Source organism: Panthera tigris, chromosome A1 (genome assembly GCF_018350195.1).
Source record: "Panthera tigris isolate Pti1 chromosome A1, P.tigris_Pti1_mat1.1, whole genome shotgun sequence".
NCBI lineage: Eukaryota > Metazoa > Chordata > Mammalia > Carnivora > Felidae > Panthera > Panthera tigris.
The window spans coordinates 193770651-193787405 of NC_056660.1; the positions used below are offsets into that span (position 1 = coordinate 193770651).

The 16755-nt window shown below is 42.7% G+C and overlaps 1 long non-coding RNA gene across 2 annotated transcripts in view; it reads right to left on the bottom strand.

The window, feature by feature from the left end:
• LOC122240790 overlaps positions 1-16755 on the bottom strand; it is a 183608-nt gene that overhangs the window by 104650 nt on the left and 62203 nt on the right. For both annotated transcript variants that reach the window (XR_006220517.1, XR_006220516.1), the window contains one exon: positions 5464-5703. This is a non-coding gene — a long non-coding RNA (uncharacterized LOC122240790). The remainder of the gene's footprint in view (positions 1-5463; positions 5704-16755) is intronic.

The window sequence follows — 16755 nt, forward strand, 5'->3', positions numbered from 1 at the left end:
TGTTAGCTGGAAAATTCCAACAAAGCTTTCTTATGCAAATACTGCTGTTTAAAGTTTATCAAAATTATAGAAATGAGCCAGCCAGTTCTTTGAAGCCTCCTCACCCCACTATTAATGAAGAACTGTAGCAACACTGCGTTCGGCACATTCATGGAACTTTCTGGAATATTCAGGTAACGTGGAGGGCAACAGCCAGGTGGGGGAGATCTGACAATTACATCATTTCTGGATTTCCCTCACTCTCCAATTCTAGTCAAGCCTCAAGCCTTACCAGGGAGGGCCTCCAGCTCCGCCAGGCTAGGAGAGACATATGTCTTTATTAGAAAAATCATCCCGGAGGCTGCCAAGCCCCGTGTAAACAGCAGAGATTGCTTGGCAAATGAAGGGGTCACCCAAGAGTCTGAGATAAATAGACACACGCTGAGGTTTCAGTCACCCAGAAAGCCCTGAAAAAATATGGTCTTACATAGGAAAAAGAAAAAGATATTTTCCATCTAAAACAGCTGATGGGTGTTTTTCCCCTTCCAAACGGACAAAATAATACCTTGAGGAACAGGAGAAAATGGGACTTTTTTGAATTCCCCAGTGAGAAGGAGCAGCTGGGATCAGAGATCCGCTGCAGCAGATTTGGTGCCAAACAAGGACAGAGCATGGCCAGGTCTATTTTCAGTGGCACTTAGGTTTCCCACTGACAATGTCCCTGACTGTAGGGGCTGTGTGCTCCATGAGGGCGAGCACTGGGCCCTGCTGGCCCCAGTAAGAGCAGCTCTTTCTGGAGTCTGGCCCACCATGCATGCTCAGCGACTCCCTGGAGAAGAAGTTCATGAATCTTACCCCTGTTTCGTATCCATATCTCACTCCTACCATGTTCTTACCCCTAAGACTGTGATACTGCATGCTGGAGGCCATCAATGAGTACTAGGAGTTTCCCAATATATTAATCTAGCTTTCAGTAAGGTTTGCATGCCAACACAGTGATAAAGGCTGTCTCTAACGTCGTATCGCTTAATCCTTGCAATGTATTAGTGAGCTAGTACTAGTATTTTTATCTCCCATTTTACAGATGTGGAAACTGAGGCTCAGAAGGGCTAAGGAACTTGCCCAAGGTCACAACACAGTTTAGACTCAAAATCAGGCTCAATTATAAAGCTGTGCCTTCCTCCTTACCCCTAAGGTCTCATTAGTGGTTTGTACAGCAACTTGGATTCTCTTGAAGACAGTGCCTCTCGAGCTGTACTGCTCACACAAAGCATCTTGTTAAAATGTAAATTCTGATTCAGAAGATCTGGGCTAGCGCTTGACTCCTGCATTTCTAACAAGCTGCCATGTGGTCTGCAGACTGCACTTTGGGTATCCAGCCTAAGAAAACTTTTTTTTTCGGATGACCTCCATTTCTTTTAAACAATAAGTATTGTTTTCAACCTAAAAATGTTTGATTTCACTGTGTATTGGCAGCTAGTGAAATATTTAGCAGAAGCTTTCTGGTATAATGTATTCCTAGGGACTTTCTGCCTTGCAGCTTGGAAGGAAACATTGAAGGTTTGGGGGCAGAGATGTGACATGATCTTATCTGCATTTTAGCTAGCTTGGAGCTGCTCACCCTTGCCTCCCTGGCTGCTTGTTTTAATCACACCACTAATGTGCAATAATTAGAATCAAAGGAGCTCAGAGGGAACTAGAGAAAACATTTAACCTAATCATGTAATTTTACAGGGAAAGGCTGAGGCTAAGAGAGAAATTTCCCAAGTCATACAATTTATGTGTCACAGAATTTTTCAAAGTACTTTCTGTGGGATGTGAACAGGCATTGTGAATAAAAATAAAAAACTGAAAGAGATTTGAATGTGTTTTAACAAGCGTTTGATCAAACAGCTAAGCAGTTTTGTTTGCTGCAGGACTTCTCAGAGCCTCTAATAAGCTAACATTCCCTGTAAATCTTCCAGAGTGAGATGAACGTATTTCCCAAATGACCAGAGAATTTTTTTAGGATTTGTGTTTCATGAAAAACAGCTTGGGAAACTGGTGTCCAGTGTTCTTTCCCTGGATCACACTGCCTGTCATAGATATGCCCCACCTTGCACATGTCTCAGAAAACCTCCTGAGAGCCTACATGGTTTCCTTTTCTTTTGTTTTTAATGTTTATTTATTTTAGGAGAGAGAAAGCGAGTGTGAGTGGGGGGCTGGCAGAGAGAGGGAGAGAGAGAAGCAGGCCCCACCCTCAGCCTCCATGGAGCCCCACGTGGTGACATCATGACCTGAGCCAAAATCAAGAGTCAGACACTTAACCGACTCTTGCCACCCGGGCACCCCTCTTTCCCTTTAATTTTTCTTCTATCACATCCTGTAATCTAGGAAGTATGAATTAATTTGGTTGGTCTGTACTATCTGATCCCCTAGTGGGGAAAGGTATTTTCAAATCAAGGAGAGCAGAGTTATAATATTGAGTGCAAACTCCAGCTTTGTTAATATCTTTTAATGTAATCATAAAATGTAACCCAACTGAGACTTAATTTTTTTTCTCATCTTTCAAATGATGTGGCATAACCAGATTATCTCTCTTTCCAGCTCAATGTGCATAATGTCATGGTGAAAGTGTCTTTGATCTCTCCTATATGACAGGTAAGCAACTTAACTGAACTCAAACTTCTCCCACAGAATGCCCATGCTCCCCATCCCCCACTGCCTTGGGGACTCTGTGCACTGCCCCTGAGAGGTATGCCCCCCGGACACCTATCAAAACACACTGTCTGTGTCTCCTCATGTCCAGATGCAGAATCAGAAACTGTCCTTCAGAGGCTGCGCTGCCATCTTTTCAAGAATGACAATTTTCCCAGATAACTGGCCTGCGTGGCTACGAGCCCTGAGTCACCCAGGACAGGCAGCCCAATTCTTGGCCCAGGACTCCGTCCTAGACACCACAACCTTTTTTTCTTTTTTCCGATTGTGCCAACCAACTCCTTACTCCCAGCTGCCGTGGCAATCACCAAAGCTACCACCCTTCAGAGAGAGACACAAATTCCTATCAGGTCCACACTCTGTCACCATGTGCCTCAGAGCTGACTGCCCAGGCTGCCATAGCCCTTCTAGCCACTTTGGTCCTGACAGAACAGCCTCAGGGAAAATCTCTGGCTCATTCAACCTTGCTCCAGCTGCAAGCAAAACCTGCCAGACCTCATTCTCCTCCTTTCTTCTTGCCCTCTCCCTTCTCCTGGTCCATTGGCTTTCAGTGAGGTTTCCCAGGGGAGCACTGTGTCTCTTGTGGTTGGGCTCTGTGTGCATATGAAAATACCATCTGCATAATTTATCACTCCCCATGCATTCTTCTTTCCTTGACTGAAGGGGTAAGGGTCTACATCTGTATCAGGAGAGACAAAGAGTTTTACATATTGACTGTGTTTATGCATAACTATATGCTACCTGCCAGTCACTGAACTCCACGGATATTTTAACACTTCCACGTCATTGCCCAAGCTAGTCCCTTGCTTTGGAAAGACCTTCTTGGGGTGCCTGCGTGGCTCAGTCACTTAAGCATCTGAATCTTGATTTCAGCTCAGGTCATGATCTCATAGTTTGTAAGTTCGAGCCCCACCTGGGGCTTTGTGTTGACAGAGCAGAGCCTGCTTAGGATTCCCTGTCTCCCTGTCTCTTTGTACCTCCCTGCTCACTCTCTCTCTCTCTCAAATAAACATTTAAATAAATAAATAACTAACTAACTAAATAAATAAATAAATAAATGACCTTCTTTTCCTCTACTTTCTATTGATATCACACCTACCTCTGGAAGACTTCTATTTATCAGCCCTTTGGTAACGAAACTCCAATTTTCCCTTGAGAACTCACTCTTCCATTTGATTAAGTTCACATGGTTTGTGTGGGTGTGACCGCATCCTCCAGCTGTGGGATGGGTACATAATCCAACCTTGTCTAGTCAGAGCCCACAGTCACCTGGCCACCATGGTTAGTTAATAGATGTGCAGGTGATTCAAGGAAGGCCAAAGACAGTGCCGAACTTTTGCTAGGAATTATGAGAAAGACAGCATTTTGCAGTGAGATGCTGGAGTGGCAGGACGTGAGCCTAGACCAATATGCCTTTCTCTGCCACAACCTGAGTGTGAATGAGGCCAACAAAGAGGCAAAGTAGAGTCCAGAGAAGAATACATATTGTTGATAGTACTATCTGAGCTTCTGAATCCAGCCAGGCTTGAAACTAGGCCTATCCACTGTCTTTTCAGATCTGTGAGCTAATAAGTGATGATAACGATGACGGCCATGATGATGGCTGCATACGTCAGCATAAGCAGGTAGAATGGGTGCTATCTTAAAAAAAAAGGGGGGGGGGTGCCTGGGTGGCTCAGTCAGTTGGGTGGCCGACTACGGCTCAGGTCATGATCTCGCAATCTGTGAGTTCAAGCCCCGCATCGGGCTCTGTGCTGAAAGCTCAGAGCCCTGGGGCCTGCTTCTGATTCTGTGCCTCCCTCTCTCTCTGCCCCTTCCGTGTTTGGTCTCTCTCTCTCTCTCTCTCTCTCTCTCTCTCTCTCTCTCTCTCTCTCTCTCTCTCAAAAATAATAAACATTAAAAAAAAATTAGAATGGATGCTATGGTGTGTTACACTGATCCTTTAGGACTGAGGCCTTCATTCTTTCAGTGGCCATGAGTGCTGCCTGCCTGATGGTCCAGCAGTTGCCCTTAGCTGAATGAAGCTGTCTGACCCAAGGCTATGTTCCCTCCCCAGAAACAGCTCACACCTGATGACCAATCAATGCCAGATACACAGGTGCCGACCCCTGTCTCAATTCGAGACAATTCTGAAATGCTATCGCAGCTCCAGAATTCCCTTGGAGACTGGCTGAGTCCTTTGTTGCAACTAAGCTGTAGTTCAGCACCTCGCTCTGCCTAATCCTGCTCCCCTCACTGCCTGATAGGTGCCATCCCCAAGAACAGTGCCCAATAAACTCCCTGCATGCAAGGCTTCATCTCAGGATGTTTCCTGGGGGACTTTATCTAAGAGAGTGGACTTGTGCATTTGTAATCACAGGAGCCCTAATATACAATCCTACAGTAACCAACCCAAATTCCCCCTCTCCCACAAAATCTTCAACAGCATTATTTCTTTCTAAGCTCCCAGAGCTTACAACTTATATCTTCAGGTAAACTTCTCCATTCCTCCTCGCATATAGTTGATGGTCTGTGTGTCCACCTCCCCCTCCCCCACCCCCACCTTGGAATTGTAAGCTCTCCATTTTTGTTTTTGTTTTTGTTTTGTTTTGTTTTTATGTATTACTGAGCCATGATCACATAACTTGCACTCATCATAAACTGAGGGTCACCATGAGAAGTACCCTCCTGAAATTCCTCACTGGGATCTCTGCAGAAAATGTTGAAAGTTATATTAGTTATAGACTGCTGTGTAACAACATAGCCCAAAATTTCGCATCTTAAAACAACAGACAAGTATTATCCTACCAGTGTCTGAGGGTTGGGAATCTGAAAGCAGCTGAGCTGGACGGGTCTGGCTCAGGGTCTCCAGGACTGTAGTCAAGACATCAGGCAGAGTTGCAGAGTTGCCTAACAGAAGCTGAGGGACCTGATTCCAAGATGGCTCACTCCCATGGCTGTTGGCAGGAGGCCCGAACCCCTCATCATGAGGACTTGTCTGCATGTACAGCTGCTCAAGTGTCTTCATAACATGCCAGTTGGCTCCCCCTAGAGTAAGCATCCCAGAGAGAGAGAGAGAGAGAGAGAGAGAGAGCCAATGCAAGACAAAGACCAGGATGCCTTTTACATCCTTTTGTCAGAAGTCTCTTACTTAAGAAGAGTTAGCCACCACCCCCCACCCCTGGAAGAAAGGAGCCTCAAAAATCTTGTGAGCATATTTTAAAACCACCACAAGGATATTGTCCATTAAACTGCATAGACACCAACTGAGTCATAAGAGCATCTCCTCCAATGCCACCAGGAAAAAATCTTAACACCTTTCATAAGCAGCTTGATTGTTTTTTATCTCCTGTTCCCTGTACACTGGGTAACTGATTTTGTTTCATCCTTTCTCCTCAGAAACTTAAACTAGATTTGTAGCCCACTTCCATCAGGGGTAAAATACTTCACAGCATGTATATTATATGCTATCTTTATTTCTAAGTTTTGATTTTCTCTTTCCTGGTTTTCCTTGAGCATCATTTTCCTTATTTTAAAATTTACTTTACCTTGCTATAGGCTCTGCATCTTAATAAGCTGCCTTAAATCCTTTTTAGGACAAGGCTGGGTATAAATAAATAAGTACAAGCATACAAATGTATACATACAAACCTAAAATAGGGCTCTTGATTTACTGGTATATATCCCTAGAGTCAGAGCACCAAATCATTTAAACAAATTCGGGTCATTTTATCTGACAGATCCTGTGGCAAGAATAAACAAGAGCATTTACAATAACTGCTAGCATTCATTGTGCATTTACCGGTGTGCCAGGCACTTACTGTGGGTAAGAATTTCACTCACTCCTTGATTTGACCTCCACAATATCCCTTGAAGGTAAATACTATCACGACCCCCACTTTCCCACAGTCACCCTTCTAGAAAGTGACAGGGCTAAGATTTGAATTCAAGGTCACTGGGTCCTAGGACCAAAGTTATATGCTACTTCGGTTTTTTTAGGGCAAATGGAAAATATGTTTTAACATTTTATCAAGGAGAAAACTGATGCCCACAGAGGTGATTTCAAAGTCATCAAGTAGGTATTCAACTCTCCTGGGTGCCTGATGTTGCAGTAAGAGATTCAGGGTATGCAAAGGAAGAGGAAAACATACAACCGAGGATTTCATAGTCGAAGCAGGAATGGGTAACTTACAAATGTAAAGCATTTTTTTTTTAATTTATATTCAAGTTAGTTAACATACAGTGTAGTCTTGGCTTCAGGGAGTAGAACCCAATGATTCATCCCTTACATATGACACCCAGTGCTTATCCCAAAAGTGCCGTCCTTAATGCTTGTCACCCATTTAACCCATCCACACCCCCTCCAGCAACCCTCAGTTCGTTCTCTGTATTTAGGAGTCTCTTATGGTTTGTCTCCCTCTCTGTTTTTCTTATTTTTCCTTCCCTTCCCCTATGTTCATCTGTTGAATTTCTCAAATTCCACATATAAGTGAAATCATACGTCTTTCTCTGAGTGACTTATTTAACTTAGCAGAATGCTCTCTAGTTCTATCCACATTCTTGCAAATGGCAAGATTTCATTCTTTTTCATCATGAAGTAGTATTCCATTGTGTGTGTGTGTGTGTGTGTGTGTGTGTGCACACGCACGCACCACATCTTCTTTATTCATTCATCAGTTGATGGACATTTGGGCTCTTTCCATAATTTGGCTGTTGTTGATAGCACTGCTATAAACATTGGGGTGCATGTGCCCCTTCGAATTAGCATTTTTGTATCAATTGGATAAATTCCTAGTAGTGCAATTGCTGAGTCACAGGGTCATTCTATTTTTAATTTTGTATAACAATTTTAAAATAGAATTTAAAAGAGTCAAAATGAACAGAATACATAGTAAATGCTACAGGTGGGCAAATAAGGCAAAAAAAAAAAGCAAAAAAAAAACAAAACAAAACACAAACACAAAAACAAAAACAACTCTCCATGATCTGAGAAGGTTACAGAAATCTTCTAGAAAAAGATAAGACTTAGGCCAGACCTTGAAGGATGAGCTAACCTTGGATAAATAAAGAAGATACTGGAATAACGACACGGAAAGAAACACAAAGATGAAATTCTCCAGGCAACATGTAAATAATTCCGTAACCTTTGGACCCTTAGGGACAACCTCTTAGATCAATCAGTTGAAGTGCCTGGTAACTTGTAGAGAGGAAATAGGTATACACATATACATATACATATGTATATACATATACTTTTCAAATGTGGAAAGGAGTAAAGTTAAAAGCAAAAAGAAAAGGGCACCTGGGTGGTTCAGTCGGTTAAGCACCCAACTCTTGATTTCGGTCACGTCATGATCTCACAGTTTGTGAGTTCAAGCCCCACGTTGGCTCCACACTGACAGTGCAGAGTCTGCTTAGAATTCTCTCTCTCTTTCTCTGTCTCTGTCTGTCTCTCTCTCTCTCTCTCTCTCTCTCTCTCTTCCTCCCCCATTCATGCTGTCTCTCTCAAAAATAAATAAACTTTTTTTCAAAAAAGCAGCAAGAAACATGCAGGCATTACAACAAAAAACTAGAAACCGTACAACAGAGGCTATCTCAAAAAAAAAAAAAAAAAAGCAGGGACATACTGCATAGAAAGGAACTGTCAACGACAATCCTGTCATTTCTGATTTATAAGGTGAACCAACAAACATATTTAAACCTTGTAGGAAGAGTACTGTTTTGTGGGGTCATAAGCCATATATCATAGTTTTAGCTTGTCCAGGGAGGACTGGGCTCCTAAGATCTGATTGCTCATCTGTAAAATGGGGATAGTGCAAATCTTTTCTTTATGAAGATAAAATCAGAAAATTTATGTAAAAATGCATTCCAGCCAATAAAACTGAATGATGATCCCTATAACGAATCATTATTAGATATAAATTTAACACAGCTATTGGAAATAGCCTAGTGCAAACATCTTAATGTTTGAATGCCCACCACAAACTCTGTGACTTCTGCTGGAACTTCTCCAGTGTCAACGAGCTTCCCTCCACAAAATACCATATAGACCATTTGGAGACCATTTAAAATGAACTAAGAGCTGCCTCTTGGCCTTTTCAGAGATTCTGATTTTATCTTCTGGGATGCACAGAAAAAAAACGTTCATTTTTACATATATTATCCCTTCAAGTGTTTATAGCCAATAATTATTACCATTGCCTAACTTTCAACCAAAGCCCTAGACTCTTCCCCAAAATAGTTCCTGTTCCTTCAAAGGTTTTTCAGGTAACATGATGCCAAGACCTCATAGCAAATCAGTTATCTTCCATCACTCTATAGATTCCAGTGTGGTGTCTATCACGGGACACATTACTCTAGATGTAGTTGCATTTAGAAGTATGGTAGTGACTCTAAGTCTAAGTACTCCCGCAGTCCATGTTTCTGGACCATCTTGGTTGACTGCAGGCACGGATCTAATTAAAGAGATTCATGCTGGATATTCCAATATTCTGTAAATGTACTTGAATAAATGAGCACACACATCCAGCGAGTGTACCATGTAAGCACCAATCCAAAAATAGATATTGAATAAGCCAAGGTAACTAGCATTTATTGAGTACATATTGTGTCCCCTTAGAATGTACTAGACAAGAAAAGCACTATTTATTTGTTACTTGTGTCTTGTTCATCTCCCCTATCTGAATACAAGCTCCACGAGAGAAGAGAATTTGTCTTATTTTTGTATTCCCAGCTCCAAACAGTGCCAGACAAATAGAAGGTGCTTAATAAATATTTAATCAACTAATTCATTAATGATACTGCCTTACAGATAGACTGAAAAGAAGAACTTAAAGGGCAAAAAAGAGACAATGCGTACTAAATGAAGGCTTCCCAGGAAAAAGGGACTTGTCTAAGCCCCTCGCACACCCTGTGCCCCCTTCTCACTCCACCTTCAAGGCAATGGAACTTTGATCAGATTGGCCTGATGCTGGGACCCCAACTGGGCTGTTTGCATATAAAAAGGGTTGATATAGTTTAAAAGGTTACCCCTTAGGTATCGTTTTCTCTTTTCTAGTGTAGGGTCAGAGTAAGTGAGATCTAGAGCATTATTGGCCAGATGTCATTTTTCCACCATTAAAATCTCTAAAACTCCAATAAGGGATGTGGCTTGAACCATAACTATAAGGGTTATTCAGGGGAAGAAGATCGATAGGACTGAAATTGGACAGTTTCAGAGAGGTCAAAAGGCTCGACCCAAGCTTTGGAGGATAAATGTAGACAAATGGAATAGAGAAGACATAAACAATGGGACCAGAATCCATTTTGACTGAAGTTTGGCTCAGTGGATGAAAAACTTAGAATGATTCATTGTGTTGTTCAGACCTAATTTTACAACCAATGGGGAACCACTGGAGGATGCCAAGCAGAGGGGTAACATGGTGATAGCATATTTTTAGAAAGAAGGTTCCTTAACTGGTCTTGATGCCTTTAGGGAGAGCAAATCCTTTAAGGAGACTAGGTCAGGAGCACAGGACTGTAAATTAAGCTCTACCATTAATTTTCAGATTTACCTTGGATAAAATGCTTCACTTTGATGGGTTTACTTTCCCCACATATCAAAAGAGAGGCATTGAGAGCAGTTAGTGTGTTTCATCACCAGTCCCAACTCCACACACTTAGCAGTAGATCCCTGAAGTACTATGTTTAGAAGGATTCAGAGATCCTATGTGGGCTCAAAAGAAAAGTGCTATCAACAGCTAGTAATGCCTGCCGTGAGTGCATAAAGGAGGGATATAGACAGATGTGCTACATATTTGCCACTGATGGTGGATTAGAAAGGCAGATTTAACATTTTGCCCCTACTCTCACTGTCAATACTACCATCACTCTATTCTTGCCAGCCCCACCCATTTCCTAAATCCTATCTTTCTGGGAGTTGAGGATAGGAATTTTCACAGTTTTCTGTGTTACAATTAAGTAGAAATGCTTCATAAAGTGTCTCCCAGCCTGACATTCCTACCAGGGGTCATTTGGAAGCACATCTCAGTGACCTCTTGCTCACTCCCCAACTTGCCCTCTGCAGGACAAATCTGCCAGGGGAACAAAGTGAAGAAACCATTTATTTCCATACAAATGTCCCCTTGATGGGTAATGAGGCAAACCACAGCAGCTGGATCTGCTGTGTAAGGCTGAAATGTCTCTAAATAGAATATGGCTCCAAGTTTTCCATGGGGTATCTGCATCAGCAATTCTGTAAGTAAGTCACCAAGGGGAAGCAACTTTCTCTCGGGCATCCTTTGCCCCTAGCAAATCAGAGCTGTGCAAGGAGGAAAAGTAGGGTAAAGAGGAGGGGCCATAAGTTGGAAAGGGGCAGGAGGAAGAGAGTCAAGAAAAAGGAAGAAAGCAGGACACTGGCCTCATCTCTCACTACTCATTCTCAAAATCTTACCCACACCAAATGACTTGTTGGTTGTATTCAGGTCTTTGCACATGCTCTTCCTCCCCCCTGGAATGTTCCACATCTGCTTAACATGACTAACTCATACTCACCCTTAAGGTATGAGCTGGGTGTCACTTCCTCCAGAAAGGCTTCTGAAACCTGGATAAAGGCCTCCTATCCTTTCCTTATCAAAGCACTGATCACACTATATTCAAATTATCTTTTTACTTATCTTTCCTTAGCTGATAAAAAGAGCAGCCAATGTCATTTGAATGTTTAATATGTGGTAGGCACTGCATAAAGCATCTAACACATATGATTGCACTTAATAGCACAATAATTCTATAAGGTAATGAACTCATTTTAAAAATGTAGAAACAGGCTCAGAGAATTTAAGCATCTTGACCAAGGTAATACAGGTTATGCATCTAGCAAGTGGCAGAGCTATGATTAGAACCCGGATCTACCCATATGCTCTTAACCGCCATGCTATATCACATCCCCTTCTTCATGCTGGGCTCCATGGTGCAAAGACCATGTCCTACTCATATATGCCAGCACTGGTGTGAGAGCAAGTAGATAATACTTAGTATATATTGGTCGATTGAAAAGACTGAATGTTTGTGTCCTCCCCCCTAAAATGTATATGTTGAAATCCTAGCCCCGGGGGTGATAATATTAGGAGGATGGGGCCTTTGACATGGGATTTGTACCCTTATAAAAGAGGCCTGAGACTGCTCCCTTGCCCTTTCTGTCATGTGAGGTTACAGAGAGAAGGCAGCGGTTTGCAACCCAGAAGGGGACCTTCACCAGAATACATGGGCAGTCCAATCTTAGACCTCTAGGCTCCAGAACTGTCAGAAATCAGTTTCTGTTGTTTATAAGCCACCCAATCTATGGTACTTTTTTTTTATTTAAAAAAAATTTTTTTAACGTTTATTAATTTTTTGATAGAGAGTGACAGAGCATGAGCAGGGGAGGGGCAGAGAGAGAGGGAGACACAGAATCTGAAGCAGGCTCCAGGCTCTGAACTGACAGCACAGAGCCTGACGCGGGGCTAGAACTCACGGACCGTGAGATCACGACCTGAGTCGAAGTCGGACATTAACCAACTGAGCCACCCAGGCGCCCATGTGGTACTTTCTTATAGCAGCCCAAATGGACCAAGATGGAATGAATGACTACAGGAATGAATGAACAGAATCATCACACATAAGAAATAAAAGATTCTATTGGGTCAATTCCTATTTGAAGAGACAGGGCTAATTGATGGGAATTACCCTCATGAGAGTATGTGTTGCTGAGGGCAGCCAGGAAAGAATAAACAAAACAAAACCAAACAACAACAACAACAACAATAACAACATAAAACCAGAACTCATCCTAGTCAATGAGAGAAGCCAAAAGTTAGAACCAGAGAAGAAGTGCCAAGGGCCAGGCCCAGGGAAGAATGGGAGATGAGGTCAGAGGTCAGGAGCTGTAGAGACTAGGAATAAGTATGGAGGCACAGTGCCAGAAAGATCAAGAAGAAAAAATACCTAAGATGACAAATGAAGGAGGTGCTAGGCCCACATTGTAGGGTGGGGGGTGGGGTGAGGTGGTAGCCTTAAAGTCATGGATAGGTACATAAAGATATATAATCCATAAGGATTCATATGGCTTGGGCCAGAACTGGTCCCCAAACCTACACCTTTGCTATTACTCCTCTAAGCAATGTCTGACCCTCACAGCATTTCTCTTCCTTTATTTATAAAAACACAGATTCTGTGGACTAGCCTCTTTTTCCTATAACTGTTGTCACAGTAGAAGTTTCAAATGTTCCAGTCCAAGATACAAATAAGCTAAGAAATGAGAGCAGAAATAACCTCTGCAGAGTTTGGGGTGCGTGGAGAGGGGGTCATTTATAAGTTGTCTTCTTTAGTGCTGGGCCCGTCAAGCTCCATTCCTGCAAATCCATTTATGATCCATAACTGCTTAAAATGTTTTAAATTCTAGGGGCGCCTGGGTGGCGCAGTCGGTTAAGCGTCCGACTTCAGCCAGGTCACGATCTCGCGGTCCGTGAGTTCGAGCCCCGCGTCGGGCTCTGGGCTGATGGCTCGGAGCCTGGAGCCTGTTTCCAATTCTGTGTTTCCCTCTCTCTCTGCCCCTCCCCCGTTCATGCTCTGTCTCTCTCTGTCCCAAAAATAAATTAAAAAAAAAAAATGTTTTAAATTCTATAAATGCCTATTTGGTGCCCTTTGTGTGTCAGGCACTAACCTAGAAGATATAGAGAGGAGTAACACAAGCTTACTTTCTATAAGCCTAGCAAAGGATTCTATGTTCCATGCAGGAAATCCAGAACAGTTTAAAATCAGAAAACCTCAGTTCAAGGCAAAGTCCAATCGCAGGTCTTCTGGGGTAACAGTAGTGAGCAAGCAGTCACTTACTATGATCTTGGGCAGGTTAAATAACCTCACTGTGGTCTCGTTTCCTCACCTGCAGAATGTAGAATTATGACCCTCGCCTCACAGGGTTGTCACAGGAATTAAATGAGGTAGCATATGGGGAAGCGTTTTATGAAAGTATAAAGCACTCAGCATATTCGATTCTTGTTACTAGAAATTCGTCTACTGCTCCACAGTGCCACCCTATTTAATATGCAGATTTAGCCAGATGCCTGGAATAGAGATTTAAATCCCATGAACACAAATAAAAGAAACAAATAAAAGACAAAAGGAACTGCAGTTGAGTCCAACTGATCTAATGTGCTTTAAGGACCTGTGGCATTTCAGCACAAAACTGTAATTAAGCCTTATAACAGCTGTGTGAGCTAGCTATTGTTTCCCTATTTTAAAGAGACTCAGGGAAAGTAACTTGCCTGAGTCACTCGACAAATAGAGCTGGTGTTTATACACAGGTCGGCCAGTCTCGCCTATACCATGCTCCCATGTTCCCTTTTTTTTTTTTTTTTGGCAAATATTTTATTCTGCCTATAAATGCTGCCCTCCATCCCCTGAATCAGTAACCCCTGGACAGTGCATCACAATGGATCTCCACACTCCCAACCCAGTGATAACTTTTCTCCTCATTTCACAATTCCATTATTTGGCAAGAAATCCACAAGGGACAAGCATATCAGCAATGAAAGGAAAGGCGTATATAAGCCAGTTTCTTTATCAGCCTCTCCCATGCTTGTGATTTCAGGCCGTGAAGGAGGAACAGGAGCTGTAAGTAATGCTAATAGCATCATCCAAGGAGTGGCAGATAACAGCTCCCCCTGGTCCTGGAGAGGAATTGCTTTTGTGCCAGACGGGTTTTCTTGTTACCATCCTGGCTGTGAGATGAGATGCAGAGAAATCATATGTGATGGGTTTAGAAACCCCACTCCCTCATAGCTGACCCACAGCCTCCCAGAAGAGTTACAGGAGCAAAGAATGGGTTCAGCCATAGATTGCCTGGGCAGAAGCTTAGCACTCCCTCACAAGGAAAGGAAGATAAACAATATACCCGTGGAGAACCTGGCCCAATTCACCTGGGAGGAGAGAAGGGTCAGAAGGAAGACTTTGTCACTGCTGATGGGCTTCCGTAGGGCACAGAGAGCAGGTGGAAACTGAACTTTTGGGGGAGAATCTATAGGAAAGCGGACAGCATCTCAATATGAAGGGGAAGTTAACATCCCATAATGGAGTGGGTCCTCTGGAGAGGAAGTGGGTACTCTGCCCCAGAACGCTCAAGAAAAGTTAGAGAACCTCAGATGAAAGAGCCTATCTCTGCATCTATTGGTGGTGAGATCATCAGATGGCAGTATATTCTGTTCCAAAGCTGGACTTCTTATTGGCTTTAAAATCACAAAGTCAGAATTCCAGCTTTCCAACTTAACAGTGATGTAACCCTGTACCAGTTACTTAACCTCTCTGGGCTTTCATTTCTTCTATGAAATGTAGATATATAATAGTAGTGACCTTACAGCATTGTAGTGAGAATACAATGAGCTAATGCCTACGTGGTACATAAAGGAGTGTTTGCCACATGGGAAGACGCTATAGACATGTAGTAAGCACCTATCAGGTGCCACACACTTCTTTAAGCTACAGGAGCAGGCAATCGTATACAACACAGACAGATCCATACTCTCATTAATAAACAAATACATTATGATTTCAGGTGCTGGAAAGAGCTACAAAGAAAATAATAGAACATAATACAATAGAGTATATTTGAGGAAGTGGTAAAAGGGACATTAACTGGAGCAGGTGGGGCAGGTCTCTCTGGGATGAGTTCTACCCAATCAAGAGAAGAAACCAGCCATGTGGAGTTAGGACATCCAGGAAGAGTGCATAACAAACACAAAGGCCCTGAGGTAGATCAAAGTTTAGTATGTTAAGAAAGGGGGGTGGGGGGCGTGAGAGGTGGGAAGGATGGGAGATGAGATCAAAGACACAGGTAGGGTCCAACCACGTAGGGCCTTGTAGGCCACAGTGAGGAGTTTGGAATTTATTCTAAGGCAAGTGGGAAGCCACTGAAGGTTTCAGGCAGGGTAAGACACCATACAGTTTACATTTTAAAGAGATCACTGACTTGACTTATTAAAACCTCCCATGCATGATCCTTTCTGTTCTTTCCCTAGTCACGGAAGCCCCCGAAGCCCTAGAAGGGCTCAGCGTTACAAGATAGAAGGTATCTGGGTCACTCGATACTCTCATAGGTATCCAGGACCAGGATTCCTAATGTTGGATTGTTATGGAGTAAAAAGAAACGTTATGTATGAAGCCAGGGAGGGAGGGAGGAGGAGAGGGAGAGAAGAGAAAGGAGGGGGAGGTGTTGTTCCTCATGCTGCTACATGAGGAATGCAAATGTGGAGTCAGAAAACGAGCAGTGGAAGCAGGAGACTTCCCATCTATTTCCCTCACAGTGTTTTGAATAGAGTTAGGTAATTTCTTTTAAGTAAATCAGTGGGCACAGTCAAGGACCGGGTAAACTATGGTATGAACCCATAACCAACCAGCTTCTTTGCAGATGTTGGCTCCACTGAAAAGTAGGAGAAATAAAAGTAGCAGACCAGGTTATAATGCCTGAGACAATGTCCTCTAGGTATGCTCTCTCCCTTTTCAGAAGCCAGGTTTAAAAGAAATAACTTGTTTTTCTCCATCAGACCAGATTGCCTTTTTCAGTCCTTGCAGGAAGACAACATTTGCTTTCATAATTATAAATGACAAAAATTACAAGGCACAGGTAGTTGAGTTTGAGGCAAAAATCCACACTTGCTAGTCCTACGCATCCTCTGTTAGAAACAGCCACTACCCAAGAACTACAGATACATTAGATGCATATCTGTGCACATATTCACTCATTCAACAAGCATTTACCGAACACTTACTTTGTACAGGGCACTGGTCTAAGTATAGGGGATACAGTAGTGAACGAACAAATAAAACTCTTTTCTTGCTAAAATGGTCAGGAACTGTATGCAGACACACAAGCTTCCTGTTCTCATAAATAAACAGAATTTCAGAAGCTGATAAGGGCTATGATGACAATAATAGCATATAATACAATAGAGTGTATTTGAAGAAGAACATAAACTAGGGCAGACACAGAAGTTGACACTCCGGGAGGGAGTAAAGAGATGGTAAGCAAAGAAGGAGAATGTGCATCAAGTGGTAAGAAGCACCATAGTGAAAAATACAGCATGAAACGGT